Consider the following 15,761-nt stretch of genomic DNA (forward strand, 5'->3'; position numbering starts at 1 on the left):
TGAGGAGGAATTTGGAGTTTATAGGAAGTAAGATGAGAGGAGGAGGAGGTGAGGGAGGGATGGTGGGCACTGCCTCAGGTGGGAGGGTAACATGTGTAAGGGACCTCTCCGAAAGGGGATGGCCAAACTTGTTGGTTTTTATGTTCATTTCTTCATCTCTTTGTGGGCTAAACACACCAGTGCCCCATGTGAGTGAGTTTTCTTTTGTGTGTGTGGAAATTATGGAAAGGGGATGCTCCTTGCCTCTGGATGGCACATATTAGTGTATTAGTTGTCTGTTGCTGCGTAGGAGAAACACCGAAAAACATAGTGGCTCAAAGCAGCAATTTCTTGGATCAGGAATTCAGGGGTGGCTCTGGCGGTTGGTTCTGACTTCGGGTCTGTTATGAGGTTGCAGTTAGATGGTGGCTGGGCTTGGCTCAGTGCCCCATGTGAGTGAGTTTTCTTTTGTGTGTGTGGAAATTATGGAAAGGGGATGCTCCTTGCCTCTGGATGGCACATATTAGTGTATTAGTTGTCTGTTGCTGCGCTGCGTAGGCGCCGAAAAACATAGTGTCTTGGCTCAGCGCTTTCTTTTCTCAGGAATTCAGGGGTGGCTCTGGCGGTTGGTTCTGACTTCGGGTCTGTTATGAGGTTGCAGTTAGATGGTGGCTGGGCTTGGCTCATCTAGAAGGCTTCTTCACTCATGTGTCTGATGGCTGTACTAGGAAGCCTCCAATAGCTGGGGTGGAACAGCTGGAATTTCCTGGGAAGCGCTCTCCTTTATCTGTTTGTGGGCTTTCTATAGGGTCTCTCCAGCATGGCAATTTCAAGTTCAAAGTAGCTGAACTTCCAACATAGCAGCTCAAAGAGAGAGGGAAAACACCACCGAAGCAGAATTGCCTCTGAGGACTTAAGTCACACAGCATCAATGTCACCCCATCCTTTTGGTCCAGGCAATTTCTGAGGTTTGCCCAGTTTCAAGGGGAGGGAACAGAGATTCCACCTCCTGATGAACGAGTATCAATGTAACAACGTTTCAAGGGGAGCATGGAGTGTATGTGTGTAGGGGAGTGGAATAAACATATACTGACTGGTGCAGCCGTCTGTGGAAGATGTAACCTACCACACTTGGGATTATAACCTGAACCAGTTCAGTGGAAAGTGAAGCTCTAAGCAGGAGCTGATCAAGGGAAATTGCAGGGAGGACTTTGGGCCCACAAATCATGGACTAGATGTTGGGGCTAGTCATATGCAGCTCTTAAGGGGCGGGGAGACCCTGAATAAACGGAGAGTCATATATCCACATTCCTGGGTAGGAAGACTCTATGTTGCAAAGATGTCAAATTAATCTAGGGGCGCCTGGCTGGCTCCGCTGGTGGAGCACATGACTCTTGATCTCGGGGTTGGGAGTTCAAGCCCCATGTTGGGTGTAGATATTCTAGGAGAGAAATGACATGAAATAGTCAAGAAAATTTGAAAAAGCTAATGAGAAAGGTCTTTCCCCACCACAAGTCAAAACATACTATAAGGGAGTGTATTCAATAGTGTTTTATCAGCCCAAGAATAGATTTTTTTTTAAAGAGAAAGACCACACACACACACACACACACACATTTATCATATCTGTTTAATTTATGAGAAAGGTCTATGTATTTAGTTTATGATAAAGGTTAAATTTAAAGTCATTGAGGAGTGGCACCTGGGTGGCTCAGTCGGTTAAGCCTATGACTCTTGATCTCAGCTCAGGTCTTGATCTCAGGGTTGTGAGTTCAAGCCCCGTTTTGGGCTCCACACTGGGTATGAAGCCTACTTAAAAAAAAATAAAAAAATAAAAAAATAAATGTTATTGAGGAAAGAGTATCCCAGCCAGTACAGGTTGAGGCAATTGGATGCATAGTCAGGAAAAAATCCCAAGTTATGGGACGCCTGGGTGGCTTAGTCAGTTAAGCATCTGCCTTTGGTTCAGGTCATGACCCCAGAGTCCTGGGATCAAGCCCCAGGTCAGGCTCCCTGCTCAGCGGGGAGTTTGCTTCTCCCTCTACCCCTCCCCCCACTCAGGCATGAGAGCTCTCTCTCTCTCCATATATATATATATATCAAATAAATAAATAAAAGATTAAAAAAAAGAAAAAAATTCAAGTTAAATTTCTATATCAGTATACAAAAATATATTCCTGGAATAAATTAATTGGGAACCTAAATATAATAACAAACTTTTAAGATCTGAAGGAAAGTGTTTCTTTTAAAAATAATTTTGTAGTAAAATAAATCAATAAATCAATAAAAATAAATTTGTGGTGGGGAAAGCTTTCCTGACCAATACACAAAACCATGAAAAGTTGCTCAGGTTTGACTTCATAACCTTTAAGAATGTCTTTATAATAAAAATGTATGGAGAAAATTAAAAGACAGAATGGAAATATTTATAATCTATATTACCAAAGAATTAATATGGGTAACACACAAAGAAGTCCTACAAGTCAATAAGGCAAGCTCTAGCAAATATTGATTGATTGATTTAAAGATTTTATTTATTTGAGATAGAGCGAGAGAGCACAAGCAGGGTGGAGGGGCAGAGGGAGAGGGAGAAGCAGCCTCTCCGCTGAGCAGGGAGTCGGATGCCGACGTGGGGCTCCATCCCAGGACCCAGAGATCCTGACCTGAGCCAAAGGCAGATGTTGAACCGACTGAGCCACCCAGGTGCCCGTCTAGCAAACATTTAATGGAATATCTAACTTAAATCTCCTATAAGCTTTTAGAGAATGAAAGAAAACAAAGAACACTCAAACTGGTTTTATGCAGCTAATAAACTTTGATTTTCAAACCAGTAATGGGCAGCACGAGAAAGGGATATCAGTGGCCTGTCTTATGAACACAGATGGAAACATCCTATTTTAAAGTATTAGCAGATTGAATATAGTGATTTACTGAAAGATACATCATGACCAAGTTGGTTTCATAGCAGGAGATTAAGGATGATCTAAAGCTAGAAAATCTAAGGGGCGCCTGGCTGGCTTAGTTGGTGGAAAGCAGGACTCTCCATCTCAGGGTTGTGGGTTCCAGCCCCACCTTGGGTGTAGAGATTAGTTAAAAAATAAAATCTAATAAATACATAAATAAATATCAAGTTAGAGAATCTATTAATGTAATTTACTACATTAATAGATTAAAGAAGAAAAGCTTAAGATCACCTCAAAGATGAAAAAAAAAGAGAGAAACTCAAATGTCTGCTTTTGTCTTTCCACCTACCATAGTAATTTACTCTGCAAGAACAAGCTTAAAAATGGGGGCCCAAGAATCCAAGGCCCTGGACCAGAAGGGAGCCTTGACACCTTCCCCCCACCCCCAGTCAGCCTCCTTTCTCCCAAAGAGAGAATACGGCCTGGATGCTTCCCTCCTGTGGGCTCCAGCAAGTCTAGGAGGAAGAGAGATGTCCCTTCTATTTCCTTTTCATCTGAATGAACTCAGGATTTCTTTTCCTTTTCTCATTTTCTTTTTCTTTTTTTTTTTTTAAGATTTTATTTATTTATTTGTCAGAGAGAGAGAGCGAGAGCATAAGCAGGGAGGGCAGCAGAGGGAGAGGGAGAAGCAGTCTCCCCGCTGAGCTGGGAGCCAGACTGGGGGCTCGATCCTAGGACCCTGGGATCATGACTGAGCCGAAGGCAGACGCTTCACCAATAGAGCCACCCAGGCGCCCAAGTTTTTTTTTTTTTAATCATGAATCCCCCGCCAGTTTATGCTTGTTTTTGGTCACTTTACAGTTTTCTGTTACATGTTTTGACAATTTACTGCACCAGGACCAGAACTGGAACTCAGCCCAATTTAGCCATTAAACAACTATTCAGTGAACGTCTGCTCTGTACAAGGATATATAATTTTGAGTAATACAGACACAGTTCCTGCCTTCACAGAACGCACACTGGGGGACGGGGCTCAAATAAGAAAGAAGGGTGCCAAGGACTGTGTTTGGGGAAATTTGGAAGACCATGGGGACCTAGCATATATTGATATCAAGTCTCTACTAAGCATTTTGCTAAGGGTCCTGTTTGCAGCCCCTTCTCAGAGATCCTCAGCTCAACTCAAAATCTCCTTGAGTTTTTCTTTCATTTCTCTCTCCTTTCTTGACTTCCTGTCTCTCTTCGTCCCTCATCTCCTTCTTTCCTTCCTTCTTCATTCCCTCTCTTTTTTCTAAAGTATTTACTGAGCATTTCCTCTGTCCCCAGGCACTGTTTTGTATACCAGAGAGTGTGGTTATCCTTAGCTTGTCCTTGAAGACTCCACTTCCAGAAAGTCTTTCCAGACTCTGCAAGCTGGAGCAGCCCAAAGAACATGACTGAAATTCATTTTTAAATGTTTTATTCCCCTAATATTTCCCAAGGACCTGCTATGTATTAGGTCTATAGTGTGAGGAAATAATTAAATAATTGACATAATCCTAAAAAGAGTAGCTAGGAACTACTAATTATTGCAGATTTTATTTTATTGTATTTTTTAAAGTAAGCTCTACACCCAAAGTGGGGCTTGAACTTGCACCCCTGACATCAAGAGTTGCGTGCTCCATGGACTTCAGCCAGGCTCCCCTCGGAACTACTAATTACTACTAATAAAATGTATCATTTACGTATTTCTATTATTATAATTATTTTATATGTATAATCCTACTTCTTGAGCACCTGCTATAGGACGGACATTGTACTGGTCTGTTCTGTGCATTTTGTTAAGGCCTCACAACCACTCAGTGAAGTAGGTCCCGTGATTATCCCCATTTTATGTAAAGACTGAGGCTTAGAGAAATAGGCGGTTTTCCCAAGGGCACCCCGTTGTATTTCTACCATTTCTGGCTCATGATAAGTGCCAATTATGTGCATTTCCTCCCTTTTCCCCCCCCGAAGATCACAGCAGTTCGGGCTCCGCGCAAAAACGGATGACAGAGACGGGAGTGGGGCTGAAATCCAGCCCCAGCCACAAGCTTGCCACAAGCTTTTATTTTGCTGGTCCTCAATTCTTAGAATCTTCTTGAGTTGAGGCCTGGGCCACCCCAGTTTACAATCCTCAGACCTCTAATACCTAATTTTCGAATCTCCTGCTCCTTTCTCCCCAGCTCCTATGGGGAGGAGGGGTGGGCGTGGGGAGCAAGAAGAAAAGGCCAGGCTCCCTTGTCGTCCCCTCCCCCCCAGGCACCAACCCCCGCGGTACCTCCGTTCTTCAGGGGCTCTAACTCCTGGTCTGCAGGAAATCAGGCTGTCTGGTACTTTGGCGCCACCTAGTGGTTCTCTGCTGCAGCACACAATGCCGACAACTTGACAAGTTGAATAAAAGCCCTTTTCTCAGGGAGAAAAATTCTTGACAAGATGAAATGGGGAGAGAAGAAAATAAAACACGGTGGGAACTCAACAGGGGAACGATCATGGCTTTTGGGGAACTAGAGCTTAGAGTTTGTATTCAGCTAGACTTGGGTCCTGATTCGACTGCATATTAATTGTGTGACCTTGGGCAAGTCACTTCACCTCTTTGAGTCTCGGTTTCCTCATTTGTAAGATGGGGAAAACACCAATGCCTCTTGATGTCCTGGAAGTGCTTAGCACAGTGCCGAGCAAGCTCTGGATATTTATTTTAGGCAGAAGGAACTTTGTAAGCAAAGGCAGGGAAGAGGGCTAGCGTTCAGAACACAGGGTAGTGACATAATCCCCGTTCCCTGCTAGAATCCCTCCCTGGAAGGGAGCCAGCTGCCCATTCTAGGCTGAGCTCCAGTCCTAAGCAGGTTTGCTCACTCTGGACTCTGGCCACCTTCATATGCCTCAGCAGAGCATGCCAACCTCCGTACTTCCTTCTCCCACTAGAGCAGAGCTCCTCCGAACTCCTCTGAGCTGCCCAACCCTGCTCCTGGTTCCACCTGACCCCCTGTTTGTTCCATCTGATTCTTTCCCAGTACTGGTGCAACACGGACAGGCTGTGGTGCTGGCTTCCACGAGCTATTTTCTCGTGTTTTTCCTCCTACCTCTCTAGCTGTTCCTTCTGAGGCTCCTTTGTGGGTTTCCTTTCTCTGCACACCCTTACTTACCACCCCGAAGCATCCTGTCCTGTCCTTCTCTTCTTTCCCCCCATGTTCTTCCTGGGCCATCTTACCCCCTCCTTCTACTTTAACTATCACCTGTGTCTTCTGCAGAGCCTCTGACCCGCTTATCCAACTGCCTCTTGGACGCTCCACAGGCAGTCGATATGTTCAAAATGAAATTATCTGCCGGCCCCCAAACCCGCTCTTCTTCCTGTGTGGCCTGCACAGCCAATGGTTTCTCTGCCCTATTGCTTACGCCAAAAATACAGGTGTCAGCCTTGATTCTACCCTCTTTCCTCCCCCAGTTTTATCACCATGCTCCAGTCACTATGCTCATATGTATTTATCTAATCCTCCCACCTCTCCCCCCGGTGCAACTGCCTCACCCTGGACACCGCCCTCCTTTGCTTGGAGTATTACAACCACCTCTGATGACTCTCGGCTTCAGTTCTACCCTTCTTTGCTTCTTGTGTTCCCTTCTGGAGGCTCTAGGAGAGAGTCCATTTCTGAACACTTTTACCTTTTAGAGGCTTCCCACATTCCTTGATTTATGACCCCCTTCCTCTATATTCAAAGGTAGAACAGTTACACCTCTCTGATCATTCTTCCATCGTCGGATGTCCCTCTACTTTTCTCTTCTGTTTTTCTCTTCCACTTCTAAGGACCCTTGTGTTTGCATTGGACCCACTCAGATAATCTAGGATAATCTCTCCATCGTAAGATCCTTAATTTAATTATATCTACAAAGACCCTCTTGCCATGTAACCTAACAAATAAATTCACAGGTTCTGGGGATTAAGGTGTGGACATCCTTGGGGGGCTCCTATTCTGCCTACCACAGTCCTCTCTCTGACCTCCAAATATTCGTCTGTCCTGCGTGCAAAATACACTTAACCTCGTTCCAAACAGTTCCCAAAAGTACCTCAAAGTCTCAGCCCATTAAAGTATAAACTCAAAGTCCAAAATCTAAATCTCATCAGCTCACATTCCCATCTTATCAGCAACGTCATCTCTGCTGGGTATGACACTCAGCGTCATCTATGCCGGGGTGGGGCTCCTCTCCATGTGCGGACCCATGAAACTAGAAAACAAGTTCTCTGCTCCCAGAATAGAATGTCAGGACTGGCATGTGGTCACAGTTACAGACATTCCTGTGCAAACAGAGAGAAAGTGGAAGAAATAAAGGAGTCATGGGTCCCACGTCATTTCCAAATTAGGTTGGACAAACTCCATTAGGTTTCAAGGCCTCAGATCAGACTCTGTAGCTCAGGGCTCAGCCCTCTGAGTTGTTTTTTTTTTCTTTCTCGTGAAAGACAGCCCCTGCTTTCAGCCGGGCCATTTTATCAGCCTGTCTCCTGCCTGCAGAATTTTGGGAGTCCTGCAACCTTCTTTCATTTCAGACTCTGTCCCTTTCAGTCCAGGTTCCACTCTTTCTCCTGGTATCAAAGTCTCAAGAACCTTGTGGGTCTCTCGCGTGTGTCTCGGAGATTCTCTCCCTTACACCAGAAGCTCCTTCACAGATGCTCCCTGGATAATCCCGTTTCTGTTTTTGGCTTCTGCTGAGACAGAGGATGTGATCTATGAGTCACACACTGAATCTCTTCAAAAAGCCTTTTACGTGACCACCGACTTGGACCTTCGGATCTTTCAGAGATGCTAACAACAGGTCGTCCGGTCACACCCTCAGCTTTTTCTCTAGAGCACCCTTTCCCTGACAGCGGCTGTCTTCATTTTAGTATCATTTGCCATCTAGATAGGCTGCAAATTCCCCCACATCACCAAGCCCAGGTTCGTTTTTGTTCGATGATTCTTTTCTCAGTGTATCTGTGTCCCCTCGCGGTGGCCGCGAGCAGCAAGAAGCCAAGCCACACCCTTCAACGCTTTGCTTCAACATGTTCTCGGCTAAATACCCAAGTTCATTGTTCATAAATCCTGCTTTCCACACGCACGACTGCAGCACGTTGGATTCGAGGCCTCTTGCTACCGTGGAAGGGGTTTCCAATAATGTGCTCTTCGTCTCCTCCTTAGGCGTTACAGGCAGCGCCTTTCACGTTCATCGTCCTATCAAACGGGGCTACAATCAAAGTGTGAGCAGGTCTGCCTTCCTTTCTGGAGATTCTAGGGGAGTCTTTCCTTTCTCTTCCTACCTTCTAAAGGCTTTCCACATTCGTTGGCTTGCGGCCCCCTTCTTCCGTCTCCAAAGCCAGCAACCACACATCTTTGACCAGCCTTCCACCACGCAATCTCCTCAGCCTCTCTCTCCTTCCTCACTCGTCCACTTTCACAGATGCTTGTGGTTACGATGAGCCCAGCTGGTTCCTCCAGGACAGTCTCCTCTTCTCAAGAGCCTCAATTTAATCACCCCTGCAAAGTCCCTTCTGCCGTGTCATGTAACATATTCACCGGTTCCAGGGATTGGGACGTGGACATCTGGAAGGAGCATTGTTCTGCCCACCACACCCTCCAAACGTTAGGCAGTGTGGTCTCTCCCAACAGCCTCGGTCATATTTGTCTCCTGTTTAAAACTTGTAACGACTCCCCACGGACTTTGGGATATAGACCAAATCCCTACCACAGCTGATCTAGAACCACTTTTGTGATCTGGTTGTTCTTGCTGTTAAACATGACCTCCCACCCTTCCCTCCCTCCCGCCTCAAGCACCCTGCACTGCAGCCACGCTGTCTGCTGGCAGCCTCGCAGTTTCCATGACGCCATCAAGGTCACGGTTCAGCTGGCTCACTCTTACTGTTCTTTGGGTCGAGTTCAGGCATCATCCTCTTCCAGGAGCCTTTCCTGGGTTGTGTGTCTCCCCCTCCCCCGCCTGCAACATATTCCAGCACTTCCCCCGTCAGGGTGTATCCTACGGCGTTGGCATGACCGTGACCTTCTCAGCCTCCTCTAGTAGACCGCAAATGCCATGAGGACAGGACTGTGTCTGCCCCTTTGCTGCGTCCTCGGTGCCCAGCTCAGGTCCGGTATGAGAGAGGCTCTTCCTGAGTGTTTGCTTTGAGAAGTAGTGGGCACGATTCCTTCCAGCTCACACCTTCTGTTCTGTGAGCTCGCACTGCAGGACTTGCTCGAGGATTTTGGCAGCGGTGCTCAAGGCAATCATCATGCTCGCGGGAGCCATCCGAGCTGTGAAGGGAGCGGCAGAAGCGAGAAGGCTGAGCGGCGGCCCGACCGCTAATGACTGTGAGGGTTCCAGCTGATTCCCAGCTCGGGAGGCAGCACTTGGACCTGCTGCTGTCACACTCCAGATTAGTCAAGGAGGAGTTTCCTTTCCGTGGATGGAAAAGAACTCGAAAGGCTGATGCTTATATGCTCTAATTTTTTTGTTGTTTGTAAAAAACAAAATAGAAAATAGCATTCAGATTCCCATCTCTTAAAAATGTTCCCTCTCAGCTTTCTTGATAAACTTAACCAAAGAGGTAAAACACCTATACTCTGAAAACTATAAAGCACTGATGAAAGAAATTGAAGATGAAACACAGAAATGGAAAGACATTCCATGATCATGGATTGGGAGACCAAAAATTGTTAAAATGTCTATACTACCCAAAGCAATCTACACGTTTAAAAAAGATTTTATTTATTTATTTGAGAGAGAGAGAGAGAAAGCATGAGTGGTGGAGGAGCAGAGGGAGAGGGACAAGCAGACTCCACTCTGAGTGTGGAGACTGATGTGGGGCTTGGCCCCATCTCACAACCCTGACACCATGACCTGAGCCAAAATCAAAGTCAGCCACCTAACAGACTGAGCCACCCAGGGCCCCAGCAATCTATACATTTAATGCAATCCCTATCAAAATACCCATAGCATTTTTCACAGGACCAGGACAAATAATCCTAAAATTTGTATGGAACCACAAAAGACCCCAAATAGCCAAAGCAACCTTGGAAAAGTTGGTATCACAATACCAGATTGCAAGATATACTACAGAGCTGTAGAAATCAAAACAGTATGGTACTGGCACAAAAATGGACACATAGATCAATAGGACAGAAGAGACATCCAATAAATAAACCCATGATTATATGATCAATTAATCTATGACAAAGGAGGTAAGAATATGCAATGGGAAAAAGAAAGTGTGTTTAAATGGAAAACTGGACAGCTACATGCAAAAGAATGAAACTGGACCACTTTCTTACCCCATACACAAAAATAAACTCAACATGGATTAAAGACCTAAATGTGAAACCTGAAACTATAAAAATCCTAGAAGAGAGCACAGGCAGTAATTCCTCTGACATTGGCTGTAGCAACGTTTTCTAGATATGTCTCCTGAGGCAAGGGAAACAAAAGGAAAAATAAACTGTTGGAACCACGCCAAAATAAAAAGCTTCTGCACAGCAAAGGAAACAATGAACAAAACTAAAAGACAATATACTGAATGGGAAAAGATATTTGCAAATGACATATCAGGTAAAGGGTTAGTATCCAAAATATCTGAAAAACTTATACGACTCAACACCAAAACCCCCAAATAATCCAATTAAAAAATGGGCAGAAGAGGGCGCCTGGGTGGTGCAGTCGTTAAGCGTCTGCCTTCGGCTCAGGGCGTGATCCCGGCGTTGCGGGATCGAGTCCCACATCAGGCTCCTCCGCTGGGAGCCTGCTTCTTCCTCTCCCACTCCCCCTGCTGTGTTCCCTCTCTCGCTGGCTGTCTCTCTGTCACATAAATAAATAAAATCTTTAAAATAAAAAAAAAATGGGCAGAAGAGATGAACAGACATTTTTCCAAAGAAGGCATATGGATGGTCAACAGACACATGAAAAGATGCTCGTCGCTCATCACCAGGGGAATGCCGGTCAGACCACAGTGAGGTGTCACCTCACACCTGTCAGAACGGCTGAAACCAACAACACAAGCAACAACAGGTGTTGGTGAGGATGTGGAGAAAAAAGAACCCTTTGGTGGGAATGCAAACTGGTGCAGACACGGTGGAAAACAGTGTGGAGCTTCCTCAAAAACTTAACAATAGAACTTCCATTTGATCCAGTAATTCTACTACTGGCTATTTACCCAAAGAATATGAAAACACTAATTTGCAAAGATATATGCACCCCTATGCTTATTGCAGCATTATTTACAAGAGCCAACATATGAAGGCAACCCAAGTGTCCATCGATAGATGAATGGATAAAGAAGATGTGGTACGTATGTGTGTACACACACACACACACACACACACACACACACACACTGGAATATTACTCAGCCATTAAAAGGAATGAAATCTTGCCATTTGCAATGACATGAATGAATCTCGAGGGTATAATGCTAAGGGAAATAAGTCAGAGAAAAACAAGTACCAAATGATTTCACTCACATGTGGAATTTAAGAAACAAAACACACGAATGAAGAAAAAAAGGAAACAAACCAAAAAAACAGACTCTTAACTGTAGAGAGCAAACAGATGGTTACCAGAGGGGAGGTGGGGGGTTGGGTGAACTAGGTGAAGGGGAGTAAGAGGACACTTATCATGATGAGCTCTAATGTACGGAATTGTTGAATCACTGTGCTGTATACCTGAAACTAATATCACACTGTATGTTAACAATGCTGGAATTAAAATTTTTTAAAAAGAAAGAAATCAGCTTTCTTGAATCTTGGTTCTGAGCTATTTCCACCAGGTCATGCTGGCCCCCCCATAGCAGGAAGCAGCTGGCTGAGAACGCAACACCCCAGTTTACAAAATGGGCTTATGTCATGGTCTTCTTTTTTAGAGTTCCGAGTTTCCTATTAAATCTCTCTGAAAGAACCAGTCATGTCTCCATTCTACTGCATCCCATTACTTATTCATTCTATAAGCTTTTTTTAGAGTGCTCAGTACTGAGCCTGCAACAATGAGAGTGATGTTTTGGCTGCACTGTGCAGATAAGCAGAAGCAGGCTGGATGTTTCCTTGAGTGTCTGGGGCAGGTTATTAATTTGGCACCACTTAAGCCAGTAGTCCTTAAATATTTATTCCAAATTTATTTAGAAATTTATTTAGTAGAGAGGATGAATACTATAAAAAGAAAGGTTGGAGAAGGAGGTCTCTTTCCTGCTCATTATATCCTAAGCAATTCAGCTCTGGCCCCAAACTTGCAAAACAAAAGTTCTGCTTTTGACTAAATTCACCCATCCTCTTTATTTATTTATTTTTTAAAGATTTTATTTACTTATTTGAGAGAGAGAGAGAGCACAAGCAGGGGGAGTCAGAGAGGGTGAAGCAGGCTCCCCGCTGAGCAGGAAGGCTGATGTGAGATTCCATCCCAGGACCCTGGGATCATGAACTGAGCCAAAGGCAGCCACTTAACTGACTGAGCCACCCAGGCGCCCCTCACCCAACCTCTTTAGAAGTTGGTTGCAGGGCGCCTGGGTGGCTCAGTTGCTGAACTGTCTGCTTTCAGCTTAGATCATGATCCCCGGGTCCTGGGATAGAGCCCCGCATCAGGCTCCCTGCTCAGTGGGGAGTCTGCTTCTCCTTTCCCTCTGCCCCTCCCCCGATCATGCTTGCTTGCTCTCTCTCTCAAATAGAGAAATAAAATCTTAAAAAAAAAAGTTGTCTGCATCACCTTCAGTGGTTACTTGAGCAAAGCCTTGGAGTCTCAAACCCTCCATCCCCACCCAACAGTTATACACAGTATTCTTTTTTTTTTTTACTTTTATTTTTATTATTATTTTTTAAATTTTAATGTTTTTTTATTATATTATGTTAGTCACCATACAGTACATCCCTGGTTTCTGATGTAAAGTTCGAAGATTCATTAGTTGCGTATAACACCCAGTGCACCATGCAATACGTGCCCTCCTTACTACCCATCACCAGCGTACCCCATTCCCCCACCCCCTCCCCTCTGAAGCCCGCAGTTTGTTTCTCATAGTCCATAGTTTCTCATGCTTCATTCCCCCTTCTGATTACCCCCCTTTCTTTATCCCTTTCTTCCCCTACTGATCATCCTAGTTCTTATGTTCGATAGATGAGAGAAATCATATGATAATTGTCTTTCTCTGCTTGACTTATTTCACTTAGCATTATCTCCTCCAGTGCCGTCCATGTTGTAGCAAATGTTGAGAACTCGTTCTTTCTGATAGCTGAGTAATATTCCATTATACACAGTATTCTTGAGAGGAGTTTGACTTTTTTTTTTTTAATACAACCAATCTTTATGTTTCCAGGGTTTCTGCTTATGATTTGGGGTCTAGATCTGAGTGGGACCTGGCCAAGGGAAGAGGAGAGATGAAGTGGGTCTGAGAGATGTGGAGTAAGGTGTGGTCTTCCAGGCAGGGGGAACAGCAAATAGAAGCCGAGAGGGGAGGAAATTCCTAACTCTTAGAAGAACTGAAATTGCATCTGGCTGGAGGGCAGAGGGAGGAAAAGTGTGAAGTCAGAGTTTTTCCCTTCTCTTATATATCATATTAGAAAAAGAGTCTTCAGGGGCACCTGGGTGGCTCAGTCGTTAAGCAGCTGCCATTGACTCAGGTCATGACCCCAGGGTCCTGGGATCAAGTCCCACATCAGCCTTCCTGCTCAGCGGGGAGCCTGCTTCTCCCTCTACCTGCTGCTCCCCCTGCTTGTGCTCTCTCTCTGCGTGTCAAATAAATAAGATCTTTTTAAAAATTAAAAAAAAAAAGAATAGTCTTCACACCTGGTATTTTTACTATTTGTCATACTTTTCAAATCATTTTTTTTAAAGATTTTATTCATTTATTTGGGAGAGAGAGAGGGTGCGTGCACAATCAGAGGGAGTGGCAGAGGGAGAGGGAGAAGCAGGCTCCCCACTCGATCCCGGGACCCTGAGATCATGACCTGAGCTGAAATCAAGAGACAGCTCCTTAACCAACTGAACCACCCAGGCGCCCCAAGAAAAGGACTATTGTGGAGGAGTTCTGTGTAGTGAAGGTGGTTTTGGACACAGATGTTTATTTTTTTATTTTTATTTTTTTACAGACTTATTTTTTGGGGGAGGAGAGAGAGAGAGCACAAGAAGGGGGAGCTGCAGGCAGAAGGGAAGTAGGCTCCCCACCGAGCAAGAAGCCTGATGCGAGACCCTGGGATCATTACCTAGGCCGCCGAAAGCAGACGCTTACCTCACTGAGCCACCCAGGTGTCCCTGGACACTGATGTTTAATGGTCATTTTAAGTAGTTCTCTATTGTGTGTTTTGCTGTAATCACCCTTCCTTCCACCACATCCTTCCAAATAACCTTCAGTGAAAGTCTGCTGCACGAAACTGCACTGTTTTGGGAGGATTTAAGAAATGAAAGAAAGTATCCAGGCACCAGGTAAACAATATCCAAAGATGGCAGGAAATGTAATGAACAGAGGAACCCAGAATTCAGTGGGAGCAGGGACAGGTGATCAGAATCGTCTGAAAACTTGGGGAGGAGGTGCTGTCCCCCTTATTCTGGATTAGGAGGTTGGGCTCTCCGTTTGGCTGCTGAAGAAAAGAATAAGTTGGATGATTTTGGAGTAGCCATAACCCTCAGGTTACATAAGAATGATAAATATTTAACTCATAGAGACGTTTTGAAGATTATATTGGGTTAATTCATATAAAGCGCTTAACACAGAGCCTGGCATCTAATAAGAACTCAGCAAATGTTAATTGTTGTTTTCCTTCACTTTCTTCCGCTCCTTACACTAGCTTTCTGTCAGGCTCCATTCATTCTTTTCCAAGGACACGCAGGAGGCGTGCCCACTCCTCCCTCCGCCCACCTCAAGCACCGCCCCTCACTTCTGCCCGGATTGGTTCCTGAGAGGCGGAGCCGAGGGAAGAGCCCTGTGCGACGCGGTAGGGGCGGGGCGCATGCGCGGGCTGGGCAGGGTGGAGGTGGAGAGGAAGAGCTGCCGGAAGTAGGCGGCCGAGGTGGTGGCCGAGCAGGCGGCAGCTGCCAGGGAAACCGAGGCGCGGGACGCAGACAGGCCGGCGGGGGGCGGGGGGGTCGTCTTTGCGCGCCCCGTTTGCCTGAGCTGAGGGTCTCTAGTCCGGCAGCCTCCTCTGGACTCGGGCCTTTCCCTGAACCCGCCAGGGGGCGCCGCACTGAGGGGCTGCAGAGTGGGGGGCGGGCGCGGCTGACAAGAGAAGGGGCGCCGGGCCGGGCCCTAGGGGAGGGATTTCCCCCGCTCAGGAGGTGCCCCTGGGCGGGGGACCGGGAGTCCTCACCTCCCGACTGAGGCAGGGGTTTCTGGGGAGGGGAGGGCGCGTCGCCCTCTGCCCCCGCCGGCACCCTGGCCATGACGGGCAAGTCGGTGAAGGACGTGGATCGGTACCAGGCGGTCCTGGCCAACCTGCTGCTGGAGGAGGATAACAAGTTCTGTGCGGACTGCCAGTCCAAAGGTAGCGCATCCCTCCCGGCGGGCGAGGGGTCCAGCCTCCGGCCGCGTCTGGGAGGTGGCCTGTGTGGGGAGGGGGTTTCTGGAGCTTAGGCCGCCCGAATCCTGTTAAATGGTAACGCGTGCTCCTCTAGCTGAAGAGGCTGCTGGGTGTTCTGCGGCGCCGGGATCGCGAGGGCGAGTGTGAGTGCTGGGGGAGGGGGCGGTGATGGTGGGGGTGGCCGTGGCGTGGTGTGTGCAGGTGAGAATGTCTGTATGTCGGGGCTCCGAATGAGTTCTGGGCCGACTGTCATTCCAGAGACAGCCCAGAGCTCACCGCCTTCCACTTGCAAAGCTGAGGGGTGAACTGCAGTGTGTGTGTGTGTGTGTGTGTGTGTGTGTGTGTGTGTGTGTGTGTG

This window comes from Ursus maritimus, unplaced genomic scaffold (genome assembly GCF_017311325.1).
Source record: "Ursus maritimus isolate PB19 unplaced genomic scaffold, ASM1731132v1 scaffold_32, whole genome shotgun sequence".
NCBI lineage: Eukaryota > Metazoa > Chordata > Mammalia > Carnivora > Ursidae > Ursus > Ursus maritimus.